The sequence below is a fragment of the Lethenteron reissneri genome, chromosome 3, assembly GCF_015708825.2.
Source record: "Lethenteron reissneri isolate LAM-NWPU_2019-01 chromosome 3, ASM1570882v1, whole genome shotgun sequence".
In the NCBI taxonomy this organism is placed as follows: domain Eukaryota; kingdom Metazoa; phylum Chordata; class Hyperoartia; order Petromyzontiformes; family Petromyzontidae; genus Lethenteron; species Lethenteron reissneri.
This window is the reverse complement of record NC_083781.1, coordinates 11,785,037-11,795,621: the sequence shown is the minus strand read 5'-3', so window position 1 is coordinate 11,795,621 and position 10,585 is coordinate 11,785,037.

The window sequence follows — 10,585 nt, the reverse complement described above, 5'->3', positions numbered from 1 at the left end:
GGGAACTATGCATCTCCCGTCGCGTGACTTGCAAGTGCGAAACGGAGGTTTGAATGCTGCTGGCAAGTCATCTCTCTGTCTACGCTTGTGTGTTCGGTGCCAAGAGGTAGTGGGAATATAGGGGTGGGGGATGTCTTTCTGTTTGTGCAACGGAGTGAGGTTGAACATCGCCTCCGCTGAAAAAGAATGGCACGCTATCAAATTCTGTTCCTCCCTAGTCCATGGACCACAGCAGAATTTTGGGGCTACACGTTTCTGTTTATGGCTAATACCTGGGTTGTGATGTCTTCATAAATAAGGTCGTTTACATATTGACTTTTTTTATTGGCTTTTTAAAGACGTTGGCATAACTCCGGTCTTGCCGTCTCGCTGATGGTATCAACGGGGGGAAACTAAATTTCGATTTAAAGCTTTCGTGACTGCAGGGATTCATCTTCTTGGTTCTTTCGGTAAAGTCGCGTAGAAGGGAAATAATAAAATAATAAAAATAAAACATAATAAAACAATTCTCACGACGTTTCGGCCACAACGCAAGCAGCCGTCCTCATTCAGACTCTGTCGCCTCGACGGACCTGGTTTTCACCTGAGGACGGCTGCTTGCGTTGTGGCCGAAACGTCGTGAGAATTGTTTTATTATGTTTTATTTTTATTATTTTATTACTTCCCTTCTACGTGACTTTACCGAAAGAACCAAGAAGGGGGGAAACTAGTTCACCTGGGTCCGTGGTGCTACTCTGCTCGCAAGAGCTCGGTGTGGGAGTCTTGGTGATCCTCGCATGTCTTTAAATCGGCGTTTCAGTTGCATGTTCCATGTATTCTTGGTAAAGTTTCCAGCCTGACAAGTCTCAACTCTAATGGTTGACGTTGGTGCTTTTTCACACTGTCCCTTTCTGTGCGAGTCTCACCGCATCTAAGTGGTGTTTTTTCATCGAATCTGGTACGTTTTGGAGCTTGTGGTGGTTATAATCGCTCAATGCACATTAAACACAAAGCTGTCTGCGCTAATGCAGCGGTGTTAAACGACAGCTTTGAAATCCGAGCACTTATTTAAGTTTAAATTATAACAAAGCTTTATTGACTGTTTTATGTATCCTGACGTTTTACTGTTAATGACAAATAAAGATTGCTACTTGAAGGTTACATCTACAATTGTTTTTTATTTATTTAAGTGGTCAGATTTTGACCTATAATGTGAATGTCTTTCCCCATCAACTCTGCCTTGGTGTCCCACTCTCCAACCTGCAGTGACCAGTGTGGTGAAGTATGGTCAAAGAGCTGTGCGAGTCGGCAGTCTCGTGCGGTTTCCCATTTGTGCCCTATATTGGAATGCATCTACTGCACGGCGAGGGAAACCCTTTACAGGGGCCGTCCATAAATGACGTCACACACCGGGGGGGGGGTAAGATGTGTGACATGGGAGGGGGGTTGAGAAATGTGACGTCACATCAAAAGGCGCAACTTGTAAATAAATATAGACAACACGTTCTACTTAATATTCATTAAAAAGTCTATTTAATTTTCTCCATCAGTACAGCGCCACATTAAATACGCACTACAATGACAATAGTTTAAAGAGATTTGAAGCATGTTTTATTTGGGGGGGTCTGACTTTTTGTGACGAGGGAGGGTCAAATCGTCCAAAATCGCGTGACGTCATTTAGACGGCCCCACAGTACTCTGTTAATATGTGTGACCATGTTCCAACCCCCCCCTTCCTGTCTTATTGCTTTGTGGGTAATTGCTTCAACTTTTATATTTTATTTTTTTATTATTTCCATTCTACGTGACTTTACCGAAAGAACCAAGAAGATTTTTTTAAATCACTTTACGTACTCTGAGATGTCAATGACTTGTAAAGAGCTGCCACTTCTGAGGTAGGAAAACAGAACGGGACTTATCACGATAAAAATGGGGGGGAACTTCAGGTAAACGCCGCATACCCTTGAGGAGTAATACATTAAAACACGATAGACAACCACAATCTTTAATATTTAATGTTGTGGGAATATCTGGTAGCGATTTCTTTTCTTCACAGGATGGCTCCTCCCCTCAAACGATGACTATCCTGGGAAAACGGGACACGTCGCAACCCTCGTATTCGACTTTTAAATCCTTTATATTAAGTTCGCTTGCTCGCGCGCTTACGACCGTGCAAATCTTTCGGTCGTTTTTTAACCCACTTCCCGTGATCCAATCGAGCTGACATTTTGCACACAGACTCGTTGTGCGTGACAATTAATTTTCGTGAATTTTTTCCAAATTTTTACACTTTAGAGAATTTTTTAAAAATATTTAATTACCAATTGCTTAATGCTGGTAGACAATCATCTGACCCATAGGTGGCAGCCATCTCAAGCCAGAGGACGAGAGGACTAGCCGCCACGCATATAAAAGATTTATAGTGAAAAACTTTTTTTACGAGTTAATTTTTTTTTAATTTTCATTTTATGGAGGGCTTGTGCCACCATTTTTAGAGCATTGCTACACTGCCATTTAGGAGAATTTGGTGTTTTCTAAAGTGAGGCGAGTGTCAATATTCACCCAGACAACCGTGCCCCCCCCCTTCCCCTAGGTTTTCAGAATTCTTATCGGAAAGAACCCCGCGTTGGTCTTGGGCCAATTCCCTGACAAATGTAGGAAAGTACATTTCTAAATTCGAACGTTAACGTGGCAGGTTAATTCTTTGGTTCTTTCGGTAAAGTCACGTAGAAAGAAAATAAATTAAATAGAGTACGACGTTTCGATTGCAACACAAGCAGCCGTCTTTATGTAGAACTAAATTTGAGAGACAAAACGGACAGACTTCATTTTATGGGGTTTCAAAAAATCTATTGCAATAAACGGTACCGTAAGAGATGTATGGTATTCCTCGTAGAAGGGAAATATTAAAATTTTCCCTTCTACGTGACTTTACCGAAAGAACAAAAAATATAAATCCCTGCAGTCACGAAAGCTTTCAATCGAGATTTAGATGTATGGTAATTATATGATGGCACGTGGTCTGGAGTGACTTGTGTAGAATCTAATGATCTTAAGGCAGGGTTGGAAGATTTTAAGGGTCACCCTTAAGAGAAATTTATATTTAAAGCTTCCGTGCCTGCAGGGATTCATCTTGGTTCTTTTGGTAAAGTCACGTAGAAGGGAAATAATAAAATAAAAATGTTTTAACATTATTTGATTGTTTTATTTTTATAAACCTATTTTATTATTTCCCTTCTACGTTACCGAAAGAACCAAGAAGATGAACCCTTAAGATAGTCAAGAGGATACGCTTCACAGATGTATTAAAATGTTTCTTGTCTGGCATGCGGGTGGTGACGCTAATGGCACTTGCCCCAAAAGTCGAACCCGGCCACCCGAGTTCGATTCCCGTTCACGGCCAACACGAGTGACAGATTTATTTGAGCCGGTCCTGGGTTTTTGAGGGGTTGACTCTGCCTCCATGAGAACCCTGGTGTGGTGTGTGAACGTCGCTGCTTGGAGACAAAGGCGGCCGGGCGTGGTGGTGCTGGCCACCCCCCCCCCCTCGTGTGCCGTGTCAGCCTTCATAGGTGCTCGCTCATGGCACCTGTCCGATTCGTTCTCTTTGTCTGACGCTTGAATCTGGTCAATGAGGTGCTGCCACTTACCAACCCTGCATTGATCCGCACGGTGGCGCACGAACAAACTCGTGCGGTGGGGGGACAGATATCCTGTGGTGTCCTTTTTATTATTTAACTCGCTTTTATTTAACTCACGCCGTCTTGTATCCTTACAAAATATTGTAACTCAATTTTTACCCACTTCCCAATGTGCTATCGACCGCAAACTTGGTATAGGTATGTCATACTGATGACAATACTATATTCTATCATAATATATATTTTTAACATTTTACACGCTTCTATTTAACTCATTCTGTTTTGTATCCTTAAAATATTGTAACAATTTTTACCCACTTCCCAATGTGCTATCGACTGCAAACTTGGTATAGGTAAGTCATACTGATGACAATACTATATTCTATCATTGAAAATTAAAATAATATATTTTTAAACGGTATTTTTTTTACGGGTCTAATTGTCCACGCTCAACTCACGTTGGCTGTACATCACCACGCTCCCTTACGCTGTGGCAAGCTGCGGGGCCACTTCCTGGAGTCGTGGAGTTCTGCCATTACGAGTATGGTACATTTCATTAAAGCGTTTAAAAAAATCAAATTTTTGTTTTTCAAAGTTTTAATTCAGCCGGGACCTCCATGCTCAATCTGGTGCTCGTGTTTAATTTTTTTAAACATGCACATTTCTATCAACTTTATGAAGTAATTAACTTCAATCGCCCATTTTATTGGGGATAATTTTCCGCTTTAAACATCCCAAGTTGGATTTTCGATTTTTTTTAGCAACGATTCCTTATAGTTTTCGAATGTTCGGTTATTTCGCGGGGTTATCAAATGCGTCTCGCAGTCGCAAAGATGACGTCGCCCGATGCCACGTGACGCCCATAATTGTCGTGAAAAGCCCGGAAGTGATGTAATTGACTGACGTCACGCGTTCGTATCGATCAGTAACTAATTTCGGATTCCGAAATTTCTTATGCAGGCCCCGGTTTTCTTTTTTTCAAGATTATTACAAACATTTGGAAGATCTCCCGAGTACTAATAAAACATCGGGTTAACGAAAATGAATAGCACCAGTGAAAAATGTCTGTTCCGTCGACTGGACTTCAGAAATAAGTATAACCCATAAAAACAAAGTTTTTCACTATACATCCTTTATATGCGTGGCGGCTAGAGTCCTCTCGTCCTCTGGCTTGATGGCTGCCACCTATGGGTCAGATGATTGCATTGCACCATTAAGCAATTGGTAATTAAATATAATATTTTTGTCCTAAAAAGTGTAACATTTTGGAAAAAAAATTTCACGAACATTAATTGTCACGCACAACGAGTCTGTGTGGAAAATGTCAGCTCGATTGGATCACGAGAAGTGGGTTAAAAAAAGACCGAAAGATTTGCACGGTCCTAAGCAAGCAAGCGAACTTAATATAAAGGATTTAATAAGTATAACCCGTAAAAACAAAGTTTTTCACTATAAATCCTTTATATGCGTGGCGGCTAGAGTCCTCTCGTCTTTTGGCTTGAGATGGCTGCCACCTATGGGTCAGATGATTGTCTGCCAGTATTAAGCAATTGGTAATTAAATATTTAATTTGTTTTCCCTAAACAGTGTAAAATTTTGGATTTTTTTTCACGAACATTAATTGTCACGCACAACGAGTCTGTGTGCAAAATGTCAGCTCGATTGAATCACGGGAAGTGGGTTAAAAAACGACCGAGAGATTTGCACGGTCGCAAGCAAGCAAGCACGCAGGCACGCAAGCAAGCGAACTTAATATAAAGGATTTAAAAAGGCTTTGCATGCGCTAATGACCTCGTTATGCAGCACAATTACAAGGCTTTGTGAGTGTCAAAGATATCGGTTTCCAAAAAAATGCCGCCGTAGCAACGATTCGTGACCCATGTGCTTTGCAATTTACGCCATAACCTGTTTTACAACGCATTGTTTGCATTGTTTCTGCAATGTGCCCCTCCGTAGGTGTGGTTGATGGCACGGATGGTGATAGTCGTAATAACGCGCGTGTTTTGTAAAGTAGTCGACCCACCAATGGGCCGCCCATAAATGACGTCACGCGATTTTGAACGATTTTTGACCCCCCCCCCTCTTCGTCACACGGCGTCACAAAGTCAGCCCCCCCCCCACTCAAATGACGTCACAAAGCTTTGCCCCCCAAAAGAAAATAAACATGCTTGAAATCGCTTTAAACTATTGTCATTCCAGTGCGGATTTAATATGGCGCTGCACTCTGTTGTAGGAGAAAAACATTTATTAAAAAGTCTAAGTAGAACGTGTTGTCTATTTATTTAAAGTTACGCTTTTTGATGTGACGTCACATTTCTCACCCCCCCCCCCCCTCGTCACACGTCGTCACAAATGTCTGACCCCCCCCCCAGGTGCGTGACGTCATTTATGGACGGCCCCTAAGGGAGGGAGTCCGTCACGAGTCCATTCGCTGTAGCGATGGTCGCCCTCTACACACACAAAGGGCTTGCCGCAAATGAACCATTGCAAAACCTTTGATAATCTCGCCAAGACGTGCATATAACGTCCCGCGAACTCCGGTAAACATTCAAAGCGGCGATTTTTGGCTGCCCATCGAACAAAGACTGCATCGCGTGCTTTCAGATGCGCTTCTGCCGCCGTCTGGAACGCTCTTCCTTCCGATGTTAGTATTCCAGTTTAAAAAAAATCTAGATTGGCAGACTCGTTTCTCTTAGAACTGTTTTTTGTGTTTTGGTTCGTTCTGTATCCACTGTCTCTGGTGTCACAACCGCATGCAATGGGTGGCAGGCGCGCGCATGAGTCACAACCGATAACGAACGGCAGACGTGATATTACCACCCGCATATCCGATGATCACTTTTAATGGGACCCCAGCATCAGTATGACCGGAGTGCCATTTACATTCGTGCTGAATCTGCGAAACCCCTGAATGAGATGGGTGAAATCAGTCGGTGTTGATTGTGTCGGTCGTAGAGCGGAGATATTTCGTCAAAATGAAAGATTTTTTTTGTACGCAGTGCGCATTAAATATCGTGGCAAACAACAAAGAGCTTTAAAATTTCGATTTAAAGCTTTCGTGACTGCAGGGATTCATCTTCTTGGTTCTTTCGGTAAAGTCACGTAGAAGGAAAATAATAAAATAATTAAAATAAAACATTTCAATAATTCTCACGACGTTTCGGCCACAACGCAAGCAGCCGTCTTCAGGTGGAGAACAGGTCTTCATTATAGTTGGTCAGAGTCGGCGGTCTCGCTGACAACACAATGAAACTTGTCCGCGTTCCGACTACACAGGGCTCTTCAGGTTGCGGAGCCCGCGGGCCAGATCCGGCCCAAGAAGGTTCTGGAAGTGACCCACCCCAGCTCTGGCTCGCCGGGAGATGTCGAGATAGATACGAATGAGATTTATAGATTAGCGAGATGGGAGAGATTAATAAGAGAAGGGCGAGAGAGCACGCTGCGTAGTTTTGGCCAAAGGCAACTTGTACAAATTTAAGGCGAACCCAACGTGATTTGCATTCGGGACCAAATGTTCTGCTACACACGGACATGCATGCCTTGGCTGAATGATTTAAACAGCGTTCCTCTTCCACCTGTGTCCTCAATAATAATTCCCCCCCCAAGCCGAATGCAATGATCACATTTTTTTCCCACCAACGTGACTGAAGAACGTTTTCAATCGGTGCGTTTTTTTCCGCTCTGATATTTTTTAGCAGAGGCGTGGGGTGGAATCACAGAAGAACGGGAAGTGCAGCAACATTCATGTGGTGAGCTGGTGCCAGATTCCCCCCCAAAGCTCTGCAGTTCTCTATTTGTTAGGGTGTTATCAGCCGATGAATAGATGCCTACATGTGGAAGGAAACCGGCACCCAAAGAATCAAATGCATGCGAGGGGGCAACACTCCATCCCATACAGATGGAACAGATGGGAGATTACAGATGGGAGATTATTCCACACTTGCTGTACTGATCTCCACTGCTGGATTGCAGGCATATAGAAATGAAATAAGCTGAAGAGTGTTCAAAGACACGTGGAGAGATACACGCTGGGAATTACACCGAAAGACAAAGAGTAACACATGCATCGGGGAACACGTACAAATCAGAGACATTGTCTATGTAAATAAAGTGGGCATGGGACATCCCGGTGAGGTTTGTTAATTATTGGTGGATGAGAGCCGGTGATGAGATGACGGCCAAATGAGGGCATCCACGTGGGATGGTGACTGCAGAGGAGAAGAAGCGGTGAGGTGATGTGCCGAAGGATCGTGGATTGTGGCACCACGGCGTCACGAGCTTTGGCATTGGCGTGGGGGAGGCCCTTCAGCCAGCAGTGAATTGGAAAAAGGGCTGGATTTCTATTCATCTAAATTTATTAAGTCCACCACCGTTACACGTGTAGTGACATAGTGTCGACTGCGGTGGACAGTTGGCGCACACGCCGTTGAGCATATACTGGGTGTGCCGGCAGGGCGGAGGAACTGGGGCAAGGGTCACGGAAGACCTCGTCTGGAAGCCCCTGGAACTCGCTCGTGGGTTCGAGAAGGGGGGCGTGGCCAGGGCGGAGCTAATCAACAGCTCCGGGCTGCCGGTTCTGGGAATGGACTCGTCTCGTCGTTGCTGTCGTCTTCACGAGATTATTGCGCGGCCGGATAGTTGTAGGCTGTTTCGTTCGACGTCGTCAGTGTAACACGGTTAGGGTTGCGTCTAGACTAGGATATACGACATCGGAAGGAACCTATGAACCTAAGAGTCAATAAGAAGGTGCCTCCTGCAACGACCTCATCTCCAACTTGTTTTGTACATTTTTGCAAAGTGGTGCTTGCACATAAACTGTGAAATTAGCTTATTTTTATTTGAAATCCGAGGTAATAAATAAGTCGATTCATGAACTTAGTGAATCAGCAGCTTCCCAGTAATACATCGTTTTTTGTGTGTTTAGTTTGTCCCCCCACCTCAGATTAGCACGGTTGGCTACGTACGGCGCGAAAGAAGTTCAACACAGTCAATCGGCAGGTCCCCATTAAACGTGGGAATCGTTGGGCCAACATTGGTCCAACGATTTACAATTTGATGCCGACGTTGGCCCAACGTTGCATGTTTACTGGGTTGGCCAGAATACCCCCTGCCTCGAGGGTTCTGTAGAGCTCCCTCGAGGGATGGGGAAGTATTCTCAACGGGCTCTAAGGTACTAAACCAAACTTTTTTTTATTTTACTAGGTAAAGCCCACTGGACTGCATGGTCGCAACTGATAGCTCGACGAAGTGGCTTATGTGGAAATGTACAGCAGCCAAATACTCTAAACGCACGATATGTGAAGGGAAAAACCGGAGGACCCAGAGTAAAATCCACGCGATAAAGAAATGCGAACTCCAAACATAGAGCACGCGTCAGCGTCGACTTCGAACTCGCGACCTCCTGTATACCAAGCGAGGTAGTTAACATCTCGCCACGGTGGTGCCCAGCTAACACAGGACTCGAATATCTAAGTACAATATGTGTATCGTGTACAGAATTGTATTATGTTTATTGCACCGCTTACAGGAATTCCCTGACATTGATCCTGGTATCTGAACAGCTTCGAAAATATATCACTCAGCCGAAAAAATGTGAATGTTAATTACGTAATTTTTTTACTTTTATGAAATGGAAAAAATGCAACGTTCTATTTCAAAGTCCAAGACAATCATAATATCAATAATAAAACGTCGCGTTGTTGTACAACCTGTGTATGGTGCTAGAATTTCCGATAACTTGGCCACAATTTCCGATAACTTGGCCACAATTTAAATTCTTATATTCACAACTAGGACCGAACGGGAGAGTTACAATTTTTCATTAATTTCACCCGAACCGGTATTTCCACTTTACACAACATGGGTGTGTGTTCACTTTATTACCTGTGTCTTATTCGAAGTACGTTAAGCTCTGGGTAAATAAAATACTTGATGTGGTTGTCACGGTGTGGGCTGGATGTCGTCTATAAAAACGTGAGCATTCAGAAGCTCACAAGTACACGGGTGAATAAGCTGGGGGCTTCGGTGAGTAAGCGCTGTGTGTGGTGCGTGGTTTATAAGTGGGTGTAAAGATAGCACAAGGTGGGACAGAGTACTATAATTACGTGTACAGCAATTGCGTGCGGTGTATGAATGGTACGTTGGGCCGGTCTCTTGTAATCGATCACGGTAACGAGATGTTAACTACCTCGCCTGGAACACAGGGTGGTCGTGAGTTCGATCCTGACCCTGACGCTGGTATATTTGGAGTTTCCACGTCTCTCTCCCCTTGATCGGGTGGATTTTTCTCCGGGTCCTCCACATTTAGAAACATGCCTTTTAGAGTAGGCTGCTTCTTTGAGCTATCATTTGTGGCCAGGTTGCTTTTGAAAAGAGCTATATAAGCTCAGTGGGCCTTACCTGGTAAAAAAAAGAAAAATGTTTTAGTTTTGCATTTTAGTTTCATAAACACTGCTGAGCTGATCATCAGCCATCATCTATCCACTGCTAGATGAAGGCCTCCACAAGCCATCGCCATTCCTTTGGGGTATCACGATGCCACAATCAGCGTAGATCTTGCCACAGGAAGCTGATGTCATCACTCCGTTTCTGCAGCGGTCGTACTCTCGACCTTTGGGCTGCTATTCCGTCCTGAGTCTCGACCATCGGCTATTACGCCGCCTCGCCGCGGCGTTTCCAGCCCCAAACCGTCCCCTTGCTCCTCTGAAGTCGAACGCGATGCCACTAACTTGCGTAATGTGTCTCATGCGTGCCCAGCGAATGTTGAACGTTGGGCCAACGTTAGCTCGTGGTTGGAATCGTTGCGCCAAAGTTGGCATTCTTGCTGGGTTGTGTTCCTCTTTCCCTGTCTGTCGCGCAGTGGAATTTCAAAAGCACGTGTCTCTCCACACACACACACAATGCACTTTTTTTAAGCTTTGATTTCATAAGTCTTTGTCAATGTTTCTGATCAAAATGTCAAATCA